The following is a 22,589-nucleotide window of genomic DNA, read 5'->3' on the forward strand; positions in this document are numbered from 1 at the left end:
ACGGCGAAGGGGAGAAAGAGGGGGAAAAAAACCTTTAAGATAGAAGCGGAGGACCTGAGACGACGAACCCGAAAGGGAGACCCGTATAGCTCCACCCCCTCTCTCGTGGACGATTGGTTACTGGAGGAGGCAGGACGTAAAGAAGGGCGTAGGAGTTTCTTTGCGGAGAGAGCGCCCGTGAGAAAAAGCGGGCGCATGCGCAGTGCGACACGAAGGCTGTTGATTCGTGCCCGGTATGTGGCGCTTGCGGTTGGTTCTGCTTTTGTTCCTGCTTGCTGGAGAGCGTGGTTCTGGGCGGGAAAGTTTGTTATAGAAAATTAGCCAGTGTTACATTTCTTGATCAAATAGTCAAAGTCAGATACCTTTATTGGCATGCACATAGCAAAACAAATAGAAAAACAAACATAAATGAGATAAAATATTAAAACAAGTACTGATTAAATAAAAGTGGACTCCCTTCCCATTTGGTTTCCTCACGTACTAATCTGGGGGGATGTGCTGGCCGTATGACCCTCTCCTTCACAGAACGTCAGTTTTGAAGGCTGTTTTCTTGATGAAACATACCTTTTCCCCAAGATAAGTATTTGGCCAGCGTTATGGACCATGTACAGTTATCCCTTCCATATTGCTGGGGTTAGGGGCACGCCCCTCCCCCCAGGAATCTAGAAATCTGCAAACATTTTTTGGCCTTTCCTTTGTACCAGAGAATAAAACTGATTTTTCTTCTATTTTATTTTTTTTTGGAAAAAATGTGTATTTATGGTATTAAAAGATAAATTTTGTTGATATTTTACAATACTGTATGTACATTTTATGCATTTCTGAGTTTCTAAACCTTTTCTGTGTTGTCTGCTGGCCTTCACATATCGTTTGTGGCCTCCGCAAAACTCTCCCAAAATTCCCATGTAATTTCTTATGCCAACCCACGATATATCAAAACCATGATGGGGAAAGTCATGATGTGGAAGGAATAACTATACTATAAACTTTTTTTCCCAGTCTCGTGCTTTAGTAAACGGAAGTGGAGAATGTTGTCATCTGCTTTGGCCCCCTATTGGGAAGAAAAAGCAGGGTAAAAACTAAGTGAAAATTTTAAAAATGGTATTTCTCATGTAACGATCGGTGTACATAAGTACTGTGAAGTCCCTTCTGACTTATGATCATTCTATGAATTGACAGTATCCAAAACATCCTGACTTGGGTAGCCAGGCTAGCCCAATCATGTCAGAAGCTAAGCAGGGTCAACACTGGTCAATATTTGGATGGGAGAACACCAAGGAATACCAAGGCTGTGACATGGAGGCAGGCAGTGACAATCCACCTCTACATGTCTCTTGCCTTGAAAACCCTTTAGGGTTGTCATAAGTCAACTGTGGTTTTGTTATCGCTGCTGCTCGGGTAACAATAAGTGATTTCAGCTCAGCAACTTAATGAGGCGCAGGAAGCCGACGTTCTTCAAAGCAAAAGGATTTTATTTGCAGGTGATGGTCACAGTTCGGGCAAGAGAATCGCGCTCTTGCAACCCAGTGCAAGAACTTTTATTCCCAAACTTCAAAGGGGAAAAGGGGCAGGTAAAAGGGGAGGGGAGGGGGCAAGTCCCTCACCAAACACCAATAAGAAAACAACTACAAAAGCAAGATACAGTTACAACTTCTGAATGGGATTACAAAATCCCGCTGTCAAACGTCTTCTCACGGGATCTCTCAATGGTGCTGAAGGGAGAGCAGATAACAGTCCATTCAGGAAATCCAGGTGGCCTACATCACCGCACTCCAGCTATCTTCTTTATCAGATGGCTGTTTCCTTCAATAATGCTCCCTGAGGCTCCCGGCCTCATCTTTGCAACAAAGAAAGGTCTAGGTTGTTCAATGGTGGTCCCTGCACGCCTTCCAACGGCTGGGGACCTCTGGGTGCTGGCAATGATTTGACGGTAAATCCAAAGGGGGTCTTTGTCTCTCTGCTATGGAGTTGGTCAAGTGTTGGTCTAAGCTGCATTCCAGAGCCAACTTCCTTGTCCCTTAATATCAGCCTCTACAGGCTACTGCTTTTGCTAACAGACACAAATTTCAAAAATGACATTTCTAAACTTAAACATTAGGGAAACCTTAAGGGATAAACACATATACTTATAGGCAAGACTTTCCTAAATTAACAATAACAAAACCTTAAACTAACTGGAGAACTTAGTCAAACTAAAATCCTAAACAGCGGGCACATCATAAATTCAACCAAAGAGGGGCTTAATACATCTTAAAAGGGCATAAGCAAGAGGGGAACCATATAACATTGGCACACCATACATGTACGTTCTTGGTGAACCTTATGGAGTCTCCTGAGGAACTAATAATAATAATGCCTTCCAGAAACCAAGCATGGTAGTGTAGTCAGGTAACCTGGCTCAGGAAAATATTTTGTTTAACAGTTTGATGACCCCCCTTCCCCCACATCCACGCAAAAAATCGTATTGTTAACAATCTTGCTCAAGTCATCCAAACTGAGGGCTGTGGTTTCTTGATAGAGTCAATCAGTCTCATGTTGAGTCTTCCTCTTTTCCTGCTGCCTTAAACTTTTCCTCACATTATTGTCTTTTCCAGTGATTCTTGTCATCTCATAATGTGGCCAAAATACAATACAAATATCAATCAAGTCTGAGTTCTCCCTAAAAGCAGTGTGACTGAACTAAGTCACACTGCTTTTAGGGAGAACTCAGACTTGATTTGATTTAGACCCCACTAATTTGTCTCTTTGGTGGTCCAAGGTATTTCTATAACTGTCTTCCAACACCACATTTCAGAGGAATCTGCTTCATGTCAGATTTCTTCATTATCCAACTTTCATACCTGTACATAATAATAAGGAATACTACGACATGAATTAACTGGTTTGCCAGTGACACAGCCTTACATGTAAGAATCTTTTCTTAATTTTTCATGGCTGCCCTTCCCAGTTGCAGTCTCCCTTTTGGTTGATGATGGAGCCAAGATAATTACTCCTGACTATACTGGACATCTGTCCAGCATACATACTTTGCCCCCATGTAGCAGGTCAGCTGCTGTATAGTAACACAACCAAGTGCTTCTGGGTTGATCAGTAAATCCACACCAATATAAGCAAAATAAAGCTTTATCAGAGAAAATTAGAAGTTTAAAAACCACGAAGGAATACAATTTGGCAATGACAGGATGCTCACTTGCTAACTACTTATTGAAGTCCCATCGCAGCATAATTGGTTCTTGAGACCTAAAGTTTCCAGAATTTATTATAAGTTTCTTTCTGGCAACAAGGAGGGGAGAATGAAAAGAAGGGACTAGCAATTCTCTGCAATAGCTACTCTTACGGAAAACACTGACCGTAACCTGCTGACCCCTCACAACCAATTATAGGGCTGTGCTCATGGAATCTTCCAGGGAATGAGTGAATGGCCCCTTTCCAACAGAGATTCTCAACCACAATGTGTAATCTATTTAAGCTTGCCTGGGAACTTGTCATTGAGATAAACAGTGATGGGTGGGGGGAGGGGAAGTGCACTTTGCACCTGCAAAGGCAATGAGCTAGCTATGGCTGGAAAATTCCATCAGGATGGATACTCTCTTGACAGGAAGGGAGAGAGTTCTAAATTGGTCTTTCTTTCTCTTAAGTCCTAGAGTTAAAAAAGGGAAAGTTTGCTTTTGTTTGTTCATATGTCAGGTGGGGAAGGCTGGAGGAGGGAACTGTGCAGACATGCTTGCCTTTTCAAGTCCCATTATTTCTTCCAGAGCATGCCAGTAAAAGTATGAGGGACTGGAAAGAACAAATTCCACACCACTGCTGCTTTAAAAAAAATTATCTCCCTGGTTTTGGTTCTCATCAACCACTCTGTTGCAGAAATACATTGGCTGCCATTTTACTCAGAAAACTATAACATCCAGCCACCATATCTCTCAAAAGACCATTGTACAATTCATTGTCATGTGCCAACCCTCCTAAAATTCACATCCTCCCCTACTACCAGTGGTCAGGGCTTTAACGGGTAGAGTACCTGTTACTTTTCAAATCCTTATTTCTGATTGGATGGAGCTCTGTTCTGATAAAACAGGAATGTTATAAGAGGGTACAGAGAGAGGATTTGGATGCAGCAGCTTTGTGTCTGGAATCTTTGTTTTCAATCTTTGCATCAGCAAGTCTCATGCTATCGGTAGCTTGAACCGTTGACCCATTTCTGTTTGGGGGCAGCACAGCATCTTGCTGACCTTTCTCCATTGGATTTCCATCTGTTGACAAATTTATTCGTTAGGAGACTGCGTTTGCTAATATTTGCACATTATCAGAAGTTCAGTATAACTGCTTTTCTGAAATGCTAAATGAAGTGCAATAGTTCACAATTTAATAAAAAAAGAGCCATCAGTCCTTGCTAGAAGGAAAAGTCATATTTAATATTTACCTTTTCATTCCCTGTTACAGTAGCACCAGGCCTCAGCTTTAAGAATTAACTGACAGAATAAGAAGGATAGTTGTTCACTTATGACTTGATTTACATATCCCTTCACAGATAAGCTTGGGACATATCTGTTTTTATGTTTTCCGTTTACCCTTTTGGGGGATTTTTGTGCTTGCACATACATGACGTTGTCATGTCTTGTTTCATTGTTTCATATATTTTGTATACTGCTTCAGGACTGCACTTTTGCACTTGGTTATTGGACACCATTACATTGAGCACTTACATATATTGATTGGTGTTTTGTTTGCTAGTAGTCTGGATGCAGTAGATTCCCTTAGTTTCCTTAGTCCTAGCTGCTTGCTCCACTACACCCTGTTTTGCTTTTTGGGTTACTTTCTAGCTTTAAGAAATAAACATAGGTAAATTATGGAATTCACTGCCAATGAAGGTAGTGATGGCTACTACCATATCTGGCTTTTAAAGGGAATTAGACAGATTGATGGAAGAGTCTATCAAGATCCTGATTAGATGACCACTGGTCTGATCCAGCCAGGCTCTTATTAATTCAGAATCTCCCTCTTAAAAATGCCCCCTCTAATTAATCATCATAAGCTTATTGATTCATATACTACTACCAGTAATTGGTATAATTATTAGTATATTAGTATTAAATATTAAATGCTGCTTCTAGGATTTATGATCTTAAAAGTATTAATAACTGTTTTAATTGCAAGAACACTCCTGTATCTTCAGTAGAGAAATCTCCACTTTAAATGTTATCTCATTTTCTTAATATCTGACAATTTCAGACTGGCGAATAGATAGTTACAACGTTGAGAGATGATATAGTGCCTGCTTTTTTTTGCCTAAAATGGATAACTCTCTCTCTCTCTCTCTCTCTCTCTCTCTCTCTCTCTCTCTCTCTCTCTCTCACACACACACACACACACACACACACACACACACACACACACACACACACACTGCACCTCTGTGAATCTGAGCTATGAAATTGTGATTGTTAATACAAGGCTATGAGGAAGCTGCTGTATCTCAGTTTGATTGCAAGTCCAAAGAAGTCTATGCTTTGCCATTAACAGTTTTTTTCCCTAGTTGAAGGTAATGTTTTGTTTTCTGTAAGGTTTTTTTTGGGGGGGGGGTTGGGTATAACTATTTTTTACATGACAAATTTTGGAAAAAATTATCCCTGGTTTTGTTTTGGAATTCAAGGGGTTTGATATTGTTCTCAGAGATGTTGCTGGTTTACCAGATATGCAAATGCATGGCTTTGTTTTAAGGCAGATAGGGTTGCTAACGTTTAAACTGGTCCATCTAATATCAATTTGATCTGCTACAGTTATCAGATGACACCTTTTAGCTCTATGCCAAGAAAAAGTTCAACTGTCCATTCCTGCCTATAATGCAAATGAGAGGATTCCTTGGCTGTCATATCCCATAACATTTCCCTAAAGTGGTAAATCAGCACTCTTTCAAGAACAGCCTCAAAACCTTGAAAGTCCTAGGCAACACCAGGCATAGTTTTATCAAACACTTCTTATTAAGATGTGGCAATCTAAGTTGGAGGTAATTAATATTTTGTTTGATGAGCCTTGGAAGTACCTTCATTCTTACTGGCTGTGCATTATCCTGTTGTAGTCATATCAGAATCTGAACTGGTAGCAGTAGATTTACTCCATTCTGCTCGGGTCCCATGCTGTATATGCATGCTTGCATATATTGCCTTGGAATTTTTGTGAAGGTGCAGATTAACATTGCAACCAAAACAGTGTTATGCCTTTCTAAGTTCATTGAGGTCAGTAGGCTTAAAAGAGTGCAACTCTGTATAAGATTGCCCTGTCATGGTCTCGGAAATATTATTAGAACAACTGGGTACTTCAAATGGTAGATATCATAGCTACTAATTCTGCTTGCAACAATCGAGAATGCTGCTTACCTACTATACATTTTTCCTTTGGAAAATTTAATTTTCTTTGGGCAGGATGTATCTTTCTTCCTATGTCTGGAAACTTCTTAGATAAAAGAAACAAAGATGACATAAATTAGACCTTTTTTTAAAAAAATCTATGTATTACGTAATTTGTACAACCGGGTAAGGAAATTATTAAAGACCCAGGAATGAAAGTTGTAATAATGAACCAAAGCAATGTAGCAAAGTGACTCACAATGCAATCCTGAGCAGAGTTACTGTAGTCTAAATCTGATGAAATCAATGTGCTTAGAATGCAGCAGTGCTAAATGAGATTGCACCATTCCATTGCAGTTCTATGCAAATTTACCTGGGCTTAAACTCAACAGAATATTGTGGGATTTGCTTCTGAAGAGACCAGGCACTTTCTGATTGATCACTTAGTTTGAATCATGGCTTGCCCTTAGAAAAGTCTAAGCACTCCCCCATCTGCAATAACACCTTACAGGCTTGTTTGTAAAAGATTACGAAATGAAACAAAACAGATTGTAAACTATTACAAAACAGCCTATGCAGAACGACAGGTGACTAGAGCAGGCCTGGAAAAGTTAAGGAAGCAAGCCTTAACTATGTGAATTGCTTTGACTACTGAAAAGTACTAGGTATTGTACTGATGGCATTGTCTCTAAGAAGTATTATCCCGTTAAGTATTTATTAGCACCCTACCCATTATGGATAAGAAACATTAAAGCACAAATGAGATCATTTGAAATTATATAATAGATTAAGTATATTAGCCAGTGGATATTCTTTCAGGTGCTCTCCATAACCAGAGTTTTCACGGTACAGGAGCCAACTGCCAGTTTGGTGTCATGTAAGGCTGCCATGAGAGAAATCCTGTCAGGTTCTGGCCATTTTCATGCTAACCAACTAGCTATTAATGTAGCAGCTGGGGGGAAAAGGCCAAGTTCCAGGAAAATGATATGTGAGTGAAACTAACCAGAGTGCAGATTCCATCGGGCTCATTGCTTGAAAGGGATGGGGACTCAGGAAGTGTCATCTGGAAGGGCAGTGACTTGTTCCTGCCTTTCAGGTCAATACCCAGAGCAGCCAAATGGACCTTCTGACCTCTAGAATTGGAGGAATGTCGGACTCTTTCATGTGAGCCAGGCTAGGCTCCACTTAAGAATGGGGAATCTTTAATTTCCCTTTGCTCTAACCCATGTATTCTTGCATGGAGCAGCTGAATGCACGCAGTGGCATAGTTACACACTTACCCCCAAAGGAGATTATTGAGCTAGGTTAGACCAGGATTTTCCTGAAGCAGAATTTATTTGTTTATGCTTATGTTGTCAGGGGATGTTTTCCATTTCTTGTGCTTTCCCCCACCTTGCCACCAGGGGCCAAGTAATACACTTTCTTCTGCTTGTGGAGAAACAGCAGAGTGCATAGAAAGGAGCTCTCACACTAAAAGACTGCCCAAAAATGTGCGATTATTGTGCTCCTTACAGTGCCACTTACACCTGACAGCTCAGCAAGACACCTTTTTTTGACTTCTGGGTGGCAGTCTAAGTATCTGTAGAAAAAGAAAACACATACCCTTGTTTTAGATTTGACCTACAATGCAGTGTTTTATTGTCTCGGTTATCATTAGCCAGAATCCAAAAGTGGGAAAAGGGAAGAATGGGTAAGCTTTGGCAGAGTCCAAAGCGGCAAGCCACAAAACCCTTATTTGATACCATCTGTTTCTTCAGAAATAAAATGAAGCTTTTCCTTCATGACTAATCAGAGATGGGATTGGGATCACAGAAGAGAGAGAACAGGATTTAATGAGATTGTATCAAGGCCAGAGAAAGGACACTTTGTGTCCTGTTGTTGGGTGCCTTGTAGCAAGAACTCTATAAACTGTGTGTAAAGGATTTTTAGTTGCTATAAGAACGTCATGAGAAATTGCCCCTCAGTGAGACCAGTGCTTCTTAGAAAACAATGTTGATATAGACAGTAACTTAGATCTAGAGCAGGGGTCGGCAACCTTTAGCACCCAAAGAGCCATTTGGCCCCGCCTCCCCAAGTCCCGCCCCAGCCTCCCCAAGCCCTGGCTTCAGCCAAGTGGGTGGGATAGACAGCAGCCGCAATACCAACAATGGCAAGTTGCAGTTGAGACGCAGTGAGCAAGCCTCCTTCCTTCCTTCCTTCCTTCCTTCCTTCCTTCCTTCCTTCCTTCCTTCCTTCCTTCCTTCCTTCCTTCCTTCCTTCCTTCCTTCCTTCCTTCCTTCCTTCCTTCCTTCCTTCCTTCCTTCCTCCCTCCCTCCCTCCCTCCCTCCCTCCCTCCCTCCCTCCCTCCCTCCCTCCCTCTCCTTCCCAGGCGCCAGACGAGGATGAAAGAGTCGCATGTGGTTCTGGAGCCGCAGGTTGCCGACCCCTGATTAGAGTTTCCAGCTCCAGATGGGAAATAATGGAGATTTTGGGGTTGAACCTGAGGAAGACAGAGTTTGGGGAGGGTCTTCAATAGGGTATAATGCCATAGAGTCCGCATTCCAAAGCAGCCAATTTCTCCAAGTAAACTGATCTCTGTCACCAGGAGATCAGTTGTAATAGTGGAAATCACCAGCCATCACCTGGAGATTGGCAACCCTACTTAGATCTCACCTAGAATTTCCCCCTCCCCAAAATTTCTAATTCCACTTAAGTTGTTCTTAGGGGTCCCCTGTCCCACAGGAGCTACGTGGGAGTATGAGAATCACCCCTTCCTTTTGGCACAGAAATTCTTGGCAGGACCAAGCAGAAGTAAATTTCTAGTGCAGTTTTCACTGTAGTTGTAAATGTAATGTAATTTTAGGAATAATAATCCACAGGCATATGTTTCTCAAATCAGAAAGAACAATTACTGGCTATTTCTCTGTAGTTCTGTTTTTAACCACAGTCGTACCTTTGGAGATAGGAGTTGACCTTGATAGTCAGTGGCTTATACAGTTTCTTTCCTCCTTCAGGGAACCATTTGATGGATGTGTCCACTCCAACCCCAGCATGTCCTTTAGCTCCTGAAGAAATTGGCATCACTTCCTCAATGGGACACAGCAGCACAAGAGGCTATCCATTAAATCCATCCTTGCCGGATCACTTTAGGGTTTTTCACCTTCCCTTCCAACTGCTTTTGCCTTCTGGCTCCACAAGGGACTGACCAGGTAAGGATTCTCTTCCCTCTGGTCCCACTGAATGTGTCTGAACTTGTTTGTTGTGGTAGTCATGGAAGCAGTGGCAAAGCACACTCGCACGTACACACTAGAAAACCCCAGCAAGCATATCTCAAACCAGAAAGTTGGAGCTCTTAAAGAATTGACACTGACTCCTCACCATCTACAGCTCGGAAGGAACACTGAGCTTGGTCTTTCAGCTTCCTGTATCAATTACATAGGAATCTAAGTATGGTTAGGGCTGTTTCTGCATGTCCATCAGAACAAGGCATTCCACAGCACTTGCATGCCTGGAGCAGTGTAAGACTTCTCTCCCAGCATCTGCATGTGATTGAGGAATAGAAGTTGGAAAGAAGGCAAACTCTTTATGTTACAGGAGGAATGGAATTTGATAACAGTACCCACAAGCAGCAAATCTGAGCAAACTCCATTACTTTAACTCCATAGCCAGCAAATCCCATCTTCCTTCAGAAACAAGTGTTAGGGGTCAATTTTCACAGGCAGTAGTCAAACAATAATTCTACTGGATGTTGGGAGACCGTCTTGCTTGGGTTTTCATCACCTTCTCTCAAGGAGGCAGGGACAATTTCTGTTGGCCACGCCCACTAGCCTTGCTGACGTCGTCAAGCTCTAGTATCTTCCTGCCTTGAACAGGGAGTGCAGGCTTTTTTGTAGGCTCTTCAAAAAAAAAAAAGAGAGAGAGAGAGAAAGAAAGAAAGAAAGACAGAGGATTTGTGTGTGTTTGTGCTTTACCTTTCCTCGTGTTGCCAAATTTACCTCACATCCTCCCTCTCCCCTCGTTCCCTCTGTGGTCTGTGAGGAGAGTTGAGGAGAAGAGAAAGAGCGGGAGTTCTTCCCGTCATGGCGTCGGCTGGCCATTTTCCCCGCCTGAAGCCGTGCTTTACCATAGCGGAGAGCACCAGGGCGGACTATGGCTACTGCTTCGGTGGTGCGCCGTCTTATTTGGCTTAAGCCGTGGCAGGCTGATGTTTTGTCAAAGTCAGTGGTTTCTAGCTTCAACTTTCAGGCGGGCATACTTTTTGACACAGAATTAGGCCTGTATTTCTGAAGTAGAGACAAAAGATCACAAAAAAGTCAATGCCATGCTCAAAGCGTGCAGATAAGCCCAGATCTCCAGCCAAGACAGCCCTTTTCGATCCTACTCGTCCTCCCCCCCGTTTCAAGTAGGGAAGGGAGAAGGCAACCTTGGCAAAAGCAAGATCAGTCGTCTATTCCGGGCAAGAGACAGGACTTCAACTAAGGTCCCAGGAGTAAACCCAACAAGGGTTTCCGTCCCGAGTCGGTGTAACAAGGCTCTGACTACCAAGACATCCCCTATAAGGCGTCTTTTGGCCTTCAGCCACAGGTGGCCTAGGAGATCACGTGGACCGCCTGGGTCGGGGAGGTGATGCGTCTCGGTAGGGTACTTCGTTAGACCCATTCAAGCTTTGGCCATGAATGCCGTTTCATTCCCTCCCCATCAGCTCCAACCCCTATCAAGGCTTCCCAGTTGAGATTAGCAGTCCAAAGGCACCTTTTGGTCATCCATGCCATTCCAAGCCTGGTCCCAGGAACACCAGCGGTTCAGAGGGACTTATTCTCCATTTCACAGTACCCAAGAAGAACGGGGATACCAGGGCCATCTTGAATTTGAAAAGAGGCTCAAACAGACACCTCAGACCCGGTTCAAATTTCGAGATTGAAACGCTCCGCTCCACAGTGGAAGCAATCCAACGCAGGAGATTTCTTAACCCTCTCCTTGGACTTGTCCGAGGCTACTTACATGTGCCAATCCACCCAGCCCACCAACAGTGCCTCCTTAGGGTTTGCCATGAGGCCACGACTCATTTTCAATTTGTTGCCCTCCCCTTTGGGTTAGCTACAGCCCTCGGGTAAGTCTCACAAAGGTGCCTTTAGTGGTGCCCCCATAGCCCTTCCTCAGGGAGTCAGGGCATTCACTTACACCCGTACCTGGGCGACATCTTGGGATTCTGACTCAAGGCCTGTAGCTTGGAAGCAAGACAAGATGTCACTCCCAGGTACAACAAACTCTTTCCAATCACGGGTTCGTGGATCAATCAGGAAAAAGAGCTCCACGCATCCCATCCCGATCAAATGGAGCACCTAGGTGCGTGGATAAACTCCTCCACCTGCACGCTATAGAGTGCCAGAGGACAAAAAGCTCTAGGAAAGTGGTGCGTCAGGGCAGTTCTGCAGGACTCTTGAGGCCTTAATTTCAAATGGCAATTCCTCTCTTCCAGCTGGCTGAGGTCTACTGGGGCCTCCTACTTTCCAATTTCGATGGACATGTAAATACAAGGTGTGGGGCAGGGGCCAAATGCCAGGCTGGCCCATACAGGGTCTGCTCCCATTCCTTTCGCCACCCAGCATAATCCTCAGTGTTGGACAGGGCAGATCCGCCTTCCCTCGGCAAGCTCAGGATCAGTTTGAAGTGGTGGTTGCTCCCTCGGCAGCTAACGTCGAGGAAGGTGTTCTCCATTCTGGAGCCGTGTCACATCTTCACAGATGCAAGTCTCCTAAGGTTGGGGGAGCCACCCTGGGGCCCCCCCTCTACGCGCATGGGGGGGGGTCCTGGCCACAACACCGTCTTCAGACGCCAATCAACATCTTAGAAGTCAGGAGCGATCTTCTTAGCCTTCCTGGAAACTTACTTTCGGCCAGGAGATCTCCTAGCCCGACTGACATGTCATCATCCATCAATGGACAACATCTCCAGCGAGGTGTTACATCAACCATCAAGGGAGGCTCCAGATGCATTCCGGACCTTCGCAGAGAAGGCATTCTAGCATTCTTATTTGGGGCAGAGGCGAATCTGGCCCTGGCACTTCGGGTGGAGCATATTCGAGGGTGTGTTGGAATGTCCGAAGCAGACTTGGCTCCAGCAGATCCAAGATCAGGGAGACGGGAGTGGAGTCTGAAACAGCTTCGGTGTTTCTTTTCGATCACCAAGAAATTGAATGCCGACGACATGAACCTTTTATTGCGTCTCAGGACTAGCGCACAAGGTTCCATCATTCCTGTCCAGATTTTTCCATCCTCAGGCTGGACACCAACGCGCTGTCAGCACCATTGGTCAGAACGGTCTTCCTGTACGCCTTCCCTCCGCTTCCCACTCACTGTGTCCAGACTGCTGCAAACCGAGTTCCAGAGGGAGCGAAGCGTCATTCCCAGGATTCTGGTGGCACCAATTGGCCTCGTTGCCCCTTGGTACTCAGTGATCCAGGGGAGCTGGCTACCGCTCCTCCCTGGTACTTCCTGTAATGACAGATCTCCTAATGCAGGGCCCCATAGTACACCCAGACCCAGGTCAGATCTCAATCTGCCCACATTGGCTATTGAGGGGAGCAGGCTAACAAGCAAAGGATTTACTCCGAGGGAGGTAGTGGACACCATGTTGGCTGACTAGACACAGGGTCCACGATTAGGGTTTATAACTCATCCTGGAAGGCCTTAAGCTACCGGCATGGTGTGCACGCAAGAAGCTGGACCCGATGGCACCTCTCACATTGGCTGACATTTTACACTTCCTCCAGGCCGGATTTGACTTCTCAAGAGTGGACTCCGTAGCGCCACCCTTAGGAGGCAGTTAGCAGCATTGGCTCACGGTTATATCCCTAAAAAATTACAAGGTAGTCCCCTCACTAGACATCCTGATGTGGTCAGTTTCCTGAAGGGGGTTAAGTTGTCCCAGCCTCCCGTAGTCCATGGGTTCCCCAACTTGGAGCATTACCACCGGTATTGGACCGCCATCACTAGATCTCCCTTCCGAACTCTGTCCAGTCCATCCACCTTTTAGGTGGCTAAGAACTTGAAACTTCTCTCTTCTTAGTAGCGATAACTTCGGCCAGACGGGTTTCGGAGGATCAGGAGCACTTTCTGTCAACCCTCAATTTTGTCAATTTTTCCGGAGAAAGTGGTCCTTAAACTGGATCCGATCCTTCCGGCCCAAAGGTAGATTCCCAAGATTCCACCTTAGATGCAGAGAGGTGAGTGCTCCACCAATTTCAGCCCTGATCCAAAGCACCCCTCTTAGAGGAAATCCAAGGCCTCACTGCAGCACCACGCGGACTGTTCGCCGTTCCCTTAAAGCTTTCCTTATTCGATCTGAACCATCTCAGAAATCAGAATGCCTGTTTATTAATGTGTGGCTCCCCCCCCCCTAGGTTGGGGAAGCTATGTCCACGGCGGCTACTAAGTTTCTAACATCAAAACTTGTATCATAGAAGCCCATAAGGCTAGCCACCTTCCCGTTCTGGGAGCCATTACCGCTCATTCAACCAGAAGCGCCAAGTGGGCTAATGCAGCCTTGGTGAAGCAATGTACCCATTGAGGAGATTTGCCCGAGCCGCCTACTTGATCTCCTTCCTCTTTTGTCCGTCACTATAAGCCTATCCTCCATTGATGCAGTCCAGGCGTCTCTCGGTAAGAAGGCGTATTCCTGGAGCACATTGCTGCCAACAGGGGACTAATTGGGCCTCCAATCCCTATATTTGAGCACTGCTTCGGGAAGTCCCAAGCAAGACGGTCTCCCAACATCCAGTAGAAGAGCGCACTCCATTGGTTACTTATACGTGAAGGGGTCTTCTGCTGGATGATGGGAGACCGTCTTGACCCACCCTGGTTTGGGTCTCTCCCGTCAATGTGCTCCGGTTCTTGTTCTTGTTCTTAGTTATACTTCGTTACCTTGAGCCTACTTTTTTTGATCTTATAGTTAGTTGGCCACTGGGTGAGTTGGATGTCAGTGTCCCAGGTTACGGCCTTGTTGGTATGTTTGTGTCGTTTGTACTATTGTTTGTGCAAGTCCTTCTGCAGCAGTCAGACACTGGGGCTTGACGACGTCAGCAAGGCTAGTGGGCGTGGCCAACGGAAATTGTCCCTGCCTCTTTGAGAGAAGGTGATGAAAACCCAATCAAGACGGTCTCCCATCATCCAGCAGAAGACCCCTTCACGTAAGTAACCAATGGGTCGTTTTTTTCCTTTGCTGTAGTAATTCTGCAGGTGTCTATTTTTATTTATTTTATTTTTATTTTACTTGTACCCTGCCCTTTTCTGGCAAGGATGAGCTCAGGGAAACATCCAGCAATGATAACATACAAATATAAAACATATAATTTAAAACCATCAATTCCAGTTTAATGTAGGGGGAGTTTATATTTTTCTCATCCCTGAAAATCACATGGTAAGAAGGCGTGGATTAACCTTCTTCCTAATACTGATTAAAATATTTATTTTCATTTCATTTGTCCAGATAGCTGAGAGCAACTTGCAATACATTGGAGTTAGAAATATTCTATGATATTGCCAGCAATTGCCAGCAAAAGATCTCATGATGAGATTAAGGTCCTTTCCGCACGGGCCAAATACAGCGACCTAGGGACGCTAAAAACAGTGTCCCTGGGAGACCATTCACATGGCCTCGCAACTCCTGAGCGGCACAAAGCTGCTGTTTCCAAACGAGGTTTTTCAGAAACAGTGGCTTCCAACGCAGCGGCTGGAAGGCACCATTTTCCCCCCTTCCTGAACGCCTTACCATCCCTCCGGCCTTCTGGTGCATCGCACAGGCCAAGGGACTTGCCCCCCCGCCCTGCGACTCCAGAGCTGTCACACAGGGCAGGGGACCGTGTCCCCTGGCCTGTGCGATGCGCCAGAAGCAGAGGTGGGATCCAACCAGTTCTCACCACTTCTCTAGAAGTAGTTACTAATTTTTTCTGAGTGCCAAGAAGGAGTTACTAAAGCAACCTCCCTGCCCAATAGGGACTGGAGGTGCGTGTGTGTGGCGGCGCCACTGTTTGAATCCCACCACCATCAGAACCTGTTATTAAAATTTTTGGATTCCACCACCAGAAGGCCAGAGGGATGGTAAGGCGTTTGGGGGACGGCGCAGCCTCTGTGCAGGATGCGCCGTCTTCCCCACCCCTACCGGGACCGTCCATGCAAACAGTCCCAAGGGGGTGCGTCTGCGTCGTTTACGCCGATGCACCCCTGCAGCGGGGCCATGCGGAAAGGACCTATGAGAGAGCTAGTACATCAGTATGTCACACTAGGAGCTGGGAAATCCAGATATGAATCCTCTGGATCTCAATATACCCAGATACGAATCCTTCGTGTGCTTGGAAGACAACTGGGTGACATTGGATCAGTCACACACTCTCAGCCTACCTTACCTTATGAGGTTGTTGCAGGATAAAATGGAGGCAAGGAGAATGGTATAATCCACATTGGATCTCCATTAGAGAAATAGAGTGCAAATGAAGTAAATAAATGATAACAATTAAAATGGGAGGCCTCAATCTTAGGCAGCACAAATTGTGGCCCGGAAAATTTCTGGACCCCCCACGTACATCACCAGGGGTGGGGAAAGAGGGATGCTGCAGTCAGATGGCAGAAATCACCATTCCTCTCTGGATGGGAAGGGAGCTTAGGGTCCTCAGCAAACAGTTCTGTCAGGGGGGAAAATTAACTTCCAAGCATTCTGAAAGGCTGAGAGGAACCAAGCATCCCTGGAAGTCCGTTCCAAAAAGTTAGAACTATGATGAGAAAAGTCTGAGTGAGTAGAAGTTGTTGCGTGGAACATGCCATCTTAATTCCTACTGCCTTTGTCTATAAATAGGGAGGCTTTTGATGTTCCAGTATTTACCTATGCAGTCTCTCACCTGGGGTTTGAAATGACGAAAAAACTTTACTGTCCAATCTTGTTGATTGTACAATAAACTGGCCTCCAGTTGTGCTAAAATGGGATGAGGAAGGGGAAAGGGGTCCAGTTTTTACTGTTCCTGTTATGATGAACGCATATTATCTCTAGGGCCGCAAAAGACCAGGAGGTAATCTGTTGTAATTGAGACCTAAAAACAGGTGAAGGAATGGGGCTTGGGGATTCCACAAAGGCCCCTTCCGCACATGCAGAATAATGCACTTTCAATCCACTTTCACAATGGTTTGCAAGTGAATTTTGCTATTCCGCACAGTAAAATCCAGCTGCAAAGTCCATTGAAAGTGGATTGAAAGTTCATTATTCTGCATGTTCAGAAGGGGCCAAAGTATCCTCTATCTGCCCACCCCTCTGTATTGGCCTTTGCAATGGTTTTTACTTGGTGCCAGAAACTACTACTACAGAGTGGCAAGTCGATGTTGAAAAGGCAGCTTTTTGAAGAATTCCATTCCTGGTTTCCCTAGCAACATGTTTTTATGTTGCCGAGACATCTTAGAAAACTGGTGGTGTTTGCTGAAAGAAGCATTTCTTAAGAATGTAGTATGTTGTTTAATAAGTGTTATTTATTCCTAATGCTGGTATGATATAGGCATCCCCTGCAGTCAGGTATAATGACTGAAGCTCTCAGGGAATATTGTAGGTTGGAGTAGTAAAAAAATTATGTTTTTGTAGGCCATATGCTATCATGCATTACATTTCTTAGGCATTCTGGGATGCCAGGCTTTGAAATTACACACAGGGCTTGTATGCATGCATGTTTTATTAATCTTTCTTCCCCCTAGTTGGAGGAATGGTTCATCTCTCACCACCTCCTGTTTACAGATAAGACTTTGTGACACCAGAGGAATTAAATGTACTCTTTCCTACCCAAACTGGCAAGGTTGGTTATATGTAGTTGTGCTTACCCTGCCCCCTCCCCTGACAAGCCTGGAAAAGCAGCCAGGAGCACCTCTGGAAATCCCCCTGACAAGACTGTAGCATTGGAAATAGTGCTTTTTGGAATCCAATTATTTGGAGACCCAGAGGATTCTACCTTGATATATTACTAATCCATGCCCTATGTAAAAACATTATAGCAAGAGTTGGTACCCTGGTGAGGGTTGTCAGGTTCCCATCATGATGGGAACTATAGTCCATAACATCTGGAGGAACGTGAGTTTTAAATCTAATTAGAGCTTTCTCATTATATCCAGCAACTTTTCTCTTCTGCCTATCCCACCTCCCACTAACAACAAAGCCTGAAGTATTCTTGCTGTAGCTTGACTGTAGCTGGTCCCATGAAGGGTATTGATGCTATTTTTGCCTCATGTTTTGTACTGTAAAATTGGCCAGGAAATACAGAAAGCCACTGCAAGTTGATTTGAGGAATCTGAGAGAAAAAACTGTTATGTGGATGGGTATTTGGATCAAGACTTCAAAGGGTAGGGTAGCATAATACTGGCTGTTGGGGGTTTTCCCAGGCTGTGTGGTTGTGGTCCGGTAGTTTTAGCTCCTAATGTTTCACCCTTATCCAAAAGTAACAGACCAACAAGCATACAGCCCAGAAAAGCCACAACAGCCAGTTGCTGCCGACTGTGAAAGCCTTCAACAATGTGTAGCATAATACACCTTATTTTTTTCCAAAAAGTAGCTAAGTGGGTGGAGGGGGGAATCCTTTCTGTTAGGCCAAGCTGGGATAGTTAATTTTTTAAAGTCCTTTGACTCAGATTTAACTATTGTAGAATCCAGAGGCACAACCTTTTTCACCTTGTGACTGATAGTGAGAACAAGAGCAGGGAAAATGTGGTGTGTTATTTCTGAATTTGTGGGTGAAGGATGAGAAGGAAGACCCTCCGGTACCCAATGACTCCTCTTCTAATGCCAAAATAATTGGGGAAATGGAGAACAAATAGAAAGAAAATTATAGTTATGATATCAAGGAACTGAAAGAGAATAGACAAGTTTAAAGATTAATTTTATTCTCAGGTTTGTGTTTGGTGAGAAGGGGGGGGGGGTTGTAAAAAAAATGTCTATTATATGGAGAATTAACAGACAGCCACAAGGAAATCCCCACAGCCTTTGCTGGCTGAAACCTCATCTGTGTTACACCAACACCCCTTTCCTGGCCTTTCCCAAGTGAATTAGAAAGAACTGGTCAAGCCTTTTGACGAGCTAAACGCAGACAGGAGACTACTTTTCCTGTCACTAATTCTAGGAACAGAAAATTCCAAGGGCAGTTCTCCAGCCATTTTAAGAGAAACCACTTAAATGATTTTTGTGCTTCACGGAGCAAAAACCTTATCCCCTTTCCAGGAAAACTGACAAAGGCTGATGCCATCCCAGCAGGATCCCATTGTGACCTAGCCAAATGCACGCTCTCCAGCTGGGTGCACAGCCAAGAATGATTTTTGTGACTGTGTTTTTGTAAATGTTTTCGTGTATGGAAACAAGAGCTTAGCCTCAGCCCCTGCCATACAAGGATGCTGAACGTTAATAGTTAACGGCCCCCAAACAGACAGGAACCAAAGTTCTGGAATTCCAGAATGCATCACTCTCTAATCACAGGTAAAATGGCTTTTACCAGTGGCCCAAAGTTTGGGTGACATGGTTTCAGGGAGAAACTGAGGGTGATCTTAATCTTATCTGGAAAACTGTATCATACTGGGCCATTTCATCTCATTTGTACCTTATTCATGCTTTGCCCCTTCAACTTCCTGGCAGAAGTTCAATATCTGGAAATGGTAACCGCCACTGGTTAGTATTGCTGTTTTGGCACTTTACCAGAGTATTGCCAAATCTGGCTGGCTCCAATTTAAGGCAAATCTAAAACAATGTATTTCAGAAGCTTGTTCAATTTCATTAATGTGAAGTTCACTGATATCTAATTGTGAAAGTCTTCTCAGTCCTTAATACTAACTGACAATTGAAAATGCAAACTGAAAAGCAACCAGTCTCTCAGAATACTCCCCTTCAATTCACATTCACAAGATCCAACAGACAGAAAACTGCAATTAGAAATAGCTAGCTCATCTTTTACAGAGCTGCCAACTGGACTCCCCCAGAGAAAGTTCCAGATTTCAGCAACCAAAAATTAACTACTAGGATTTAAAATCTCACTGCTAACTTAAGACATGTTTGTAAATGATGTATGTTTCATTTTTTTGATCTCAGTAAACCAAACATAACATTGAATGGCTGTATTGGGTATCAGAGTAACATCTTAAAATGTGCCTAGAATTTTGAGGGTGATGCTATAAGATTGTCGCTGTCCTATAGTTGCTTCCAAACCAATCCATGAATGTTAAATACTTCCAAGTATGTTATTACAAAGAACAGCAGCATTAGGTATCACAGCTCCATCTTTCCTGTCCAAGAAATGTTAATACAATTTGCCAGAACCACATGGGCAAAAGTCATTAAAGTCACTAGAGCAGTGTAAAACCATAGTAAAAGATCAGCAATTCCACTACTCAGGTACCTGACCACTTTCTTCTTTTGAAACTAAACCACAGGTTTCTACAAAAGATGGATCGTCAACCTTGAAGAGGTAGCAGGTTTTCTCATGGAAATAATTCAGAGTTTGTAACGATTTATATTTATTTGACATCCTTTTGTGTGTTTTACTATCACCGCTGTTAACTGTGTTGTTGTTGTTGTTTTCTTTATGCCAATAAAGGCTATGCTTTGCTATTTACTCAACTTAAAAAAAAAACCCTGGGATGATTCAAATCAGTTGACATGTTGATGTGCTGTGTGGTCAAGAACAACCAGAGAGGGTAAAATCTGTTGAGATAGGAATTGATGACCTTGCTAGCTTTCTGGTTCCTCATTTTAACATACTGATAGAAAACCCAGTCCATTTAAGGAGAAAGTCCACTCCTTGTTGCACTTTACCGCAGTAACCCCCAGATTCAGGGCCACCCATTACATGAAAATAGCCTCTGGTTCTTACAGTCCTTAAAGATTCCAGCAGCTGTAGTGCTTCAGTTTTGTTGCTGGCTCAGTTTTGTTCCGGAGCCCATTTTTTTCCAGGGGGACCTTCTAGAATGAATTATTTCAGGGTTGCTCTGCTGTTCTCTACTCTATGGATTTGCTCTAAATTAATTTTTAATTTGTGGTATCACCCTTCTCCTTCCCATTGTATCATGGTTCTGAAACAATGGGACATCCTCCAATTTACCACTATGATGCTGTCACAGGCTGCCGTACAAAATTTGATATCCCAGCCCTTGCGAACCAAGGTTTTCCCACTGGGAAGACAAGGGCAATCTCAGACAACTCTGTGTACTGTTGGTGAAGCAGTTTGTACAATAAATGCAGTGAAAACTTGTGGAAGGATGTGTGATATTTTAACAGTGATGATACATACATGCGTTATTTTGACAACAAAGTTAAGAACCCAGCAGCTTGTCTAGCACAGTCTCCATGCTCCACTTTGCACCAGTGTGAACTTTAAACTGCATAGATAATTAAAAACTTGCATATTACAAAAATAAAGATTGATGCTTTTAAAAAACCCAAACATTCACAAATTACCAAACAGCAATGAACTTAGGAAAGTGACCTCTCTTTCACATTAGACAGACTTGAAAACGGAGTACCCCAGATTGTGACTGCAGTTGTTGCTTTTTCAACTACACAATGAACATAATCCCTGAGAAGCAATTCCACCCATTCTGTTGGCAAGCAGCTCTTTGTTAGAGGATGATCCTGAGGCCGAGTGTCGAGTGATAAATCCTCCAAGTCCATCTTCCTTCTGCAAGTTAATATATTACTTTAAAAATCATTTCAGTTTTGGGTCTGTTAAGTTTACATGTTCAGTCCCTGGGAAAGTGTCCTCCAGAAGAAGAGGTATCTTCCAGTTTTGATTCCATGTCCCTTTCCACAGTGCATCACAGCCCCAACATTGTTAGCTTCTTCCTATGGGAAAACTTTAAAAAAAAAGAGTATGCTCACAGAAAAGAAACAGCAAGTCAAAAATCTTCTCCAACCAGCATTATTAATTCAGGAGCACCGTCTCTGAAAAGCAAGATTCTTCACTAACTCCTTCTGGAAAAAATCAAGAACTCCCCCCACTCCTCCAAGACCTGTACTTACTCCATCTCCCTGCATGTGAAATACACCCACCAGTTAACCACAGGTGTCAAACTTGTGGCCCTCCAGATGTTATAGACCCGTGGTGACAAACCTTTGGCACTCCAGATGTTATGGACTACAATTCCCATCAGCCCCTGCCATCATGGTCAATTGTAGGGGCTGATGGGAATTGTAGTCCATAACATCTGGAGTGCCAAAGGTTCGCCACCACTGTTATAGACTACAGTTTCAATCATCCCCTGCCAGCATCACGGTAAACTTGGGATTGTTACCTATATTGGATATTTTAATAATAGGCTGCTTTAAAGTTATGTGTTATAAGCCTTTAGACAGACTGTCATTTTGCATCATGTCCTATAAATTAAGATGGCAGCAATGGTGATGAACTTGATTAATTGATCAGATAACCCATTAGAAGGAAGATTATCAAGCAACTAAAGATTCTGGACTCTGCTGATAGCCCTAATGATATGGCTGAGATTTAAATTTAACTATTCACAAAAATAAAATGTTTCCTGGAGAAACACTTGTATTTCTCATGAAATTTTAAACAGCAACACACTCCAACATACCATATATACTTATCTGGGTGGTATCATCAGGATACTCTCTTTATGATACCAGCCAGGTTTGGTGAAATTTCCAAACCAAACTTCACCAAACCTGGGTGGTATCATCAGGAGGGTCTCCTAAAGATACTCTGAAATGTTGGTACTGCCAACATAAACATTCCTCTCCTAACAGGAACCCTCAAATTTTCCCCAGATTCTCCCTTTAAATCACCTCCCCGCTTTCTGAGTGAATTTAAAGGGAGCATCAGGACTTACAGAGCTAGTTTACTGTTTTTCTTTGAAATAAATATTCAAAAACATTTAACATACTGATGCCTCAATTAATGTAATTTTATTGGTATCTATTTTTATTTTTGAAATTTCCCACCCGCGACTTATATGCGAGTCAATAAGTTTTCCAGGTTTTTTGTGGTAAAATTAGGTGCCTTGACTTATATGCGGGTCGACTTATACACGAGTATATACTTGCTCTACTTAGGAAAAATAAGTTGAGACTTTTTTTTTCTGTTACTGCCTGAAAGCCTTTTAGTATGCCTCTTCAAGGGACAAAAAATAGGATCCTGCAAACAAAACAAAAAGTTAACTTTGCTTGAAGAAGTTTTAATTGGACATCCTAATTTAACTGCTCTTAACTTTGATTCCATTCCACTCCACTCTCCTTTTGAGCTTG

The 22,589-nt window shown here is 43.6% G+C and overlaps 1 protein-coding gene and 1 long non-coding RNA gene across 2 annotated transcripts in view; one reads left to right on the top strand and one right to left on the bottom strand.

Annotated features, from left to right (window-relative positions):
- The first annotated feature begins 77 nt into the window (after window positions 1-77).
- Window positions 78-19,894, top strand: LOC125437229. Its single transcript, XR_007245152.1, has 3 exons — window positions 78-233; window positions 9,338-9,532; window positions 19,763-19,894. It is a non-coding gene; the product is annotated as an uncharacterized LOC125437229 (long non-coding RNA).
- MFHAS1 (multifunctional ROCO family signaling regulator 1) overlaps window positions 18,272-22,589 on the bottom strand; it is a 40,914-nt gene continuing 36,596 nt past the window's right edge. The window contains exon 4 of the mRNA XM_048504670.1: window positions 18,272-21,181. The gene's annotated coding sequence lies outside the window, so the exon portion shown is untranslated. The remainder of the gene's footprint in view (window positions 21,182-22,589) is intronic.

The sequence above is a fragment of the Sphaerodactylus townsendi genome, linkage group LG07 (genome assembly GCF_021028975.2).
Source record: "Sphaerodactylus townsendi isolate TG3544 linkage group LG07, MPM_Stown_v2.3, whole genome shotgun sequence".
Taxonomy (NCBI): Eukaryota; Metazoa; Chordata; class Lepidosauria; order Squamata; family Sphaerodactylidae; genus Sphaerodactylus; species Sphaerodactylus townsendi.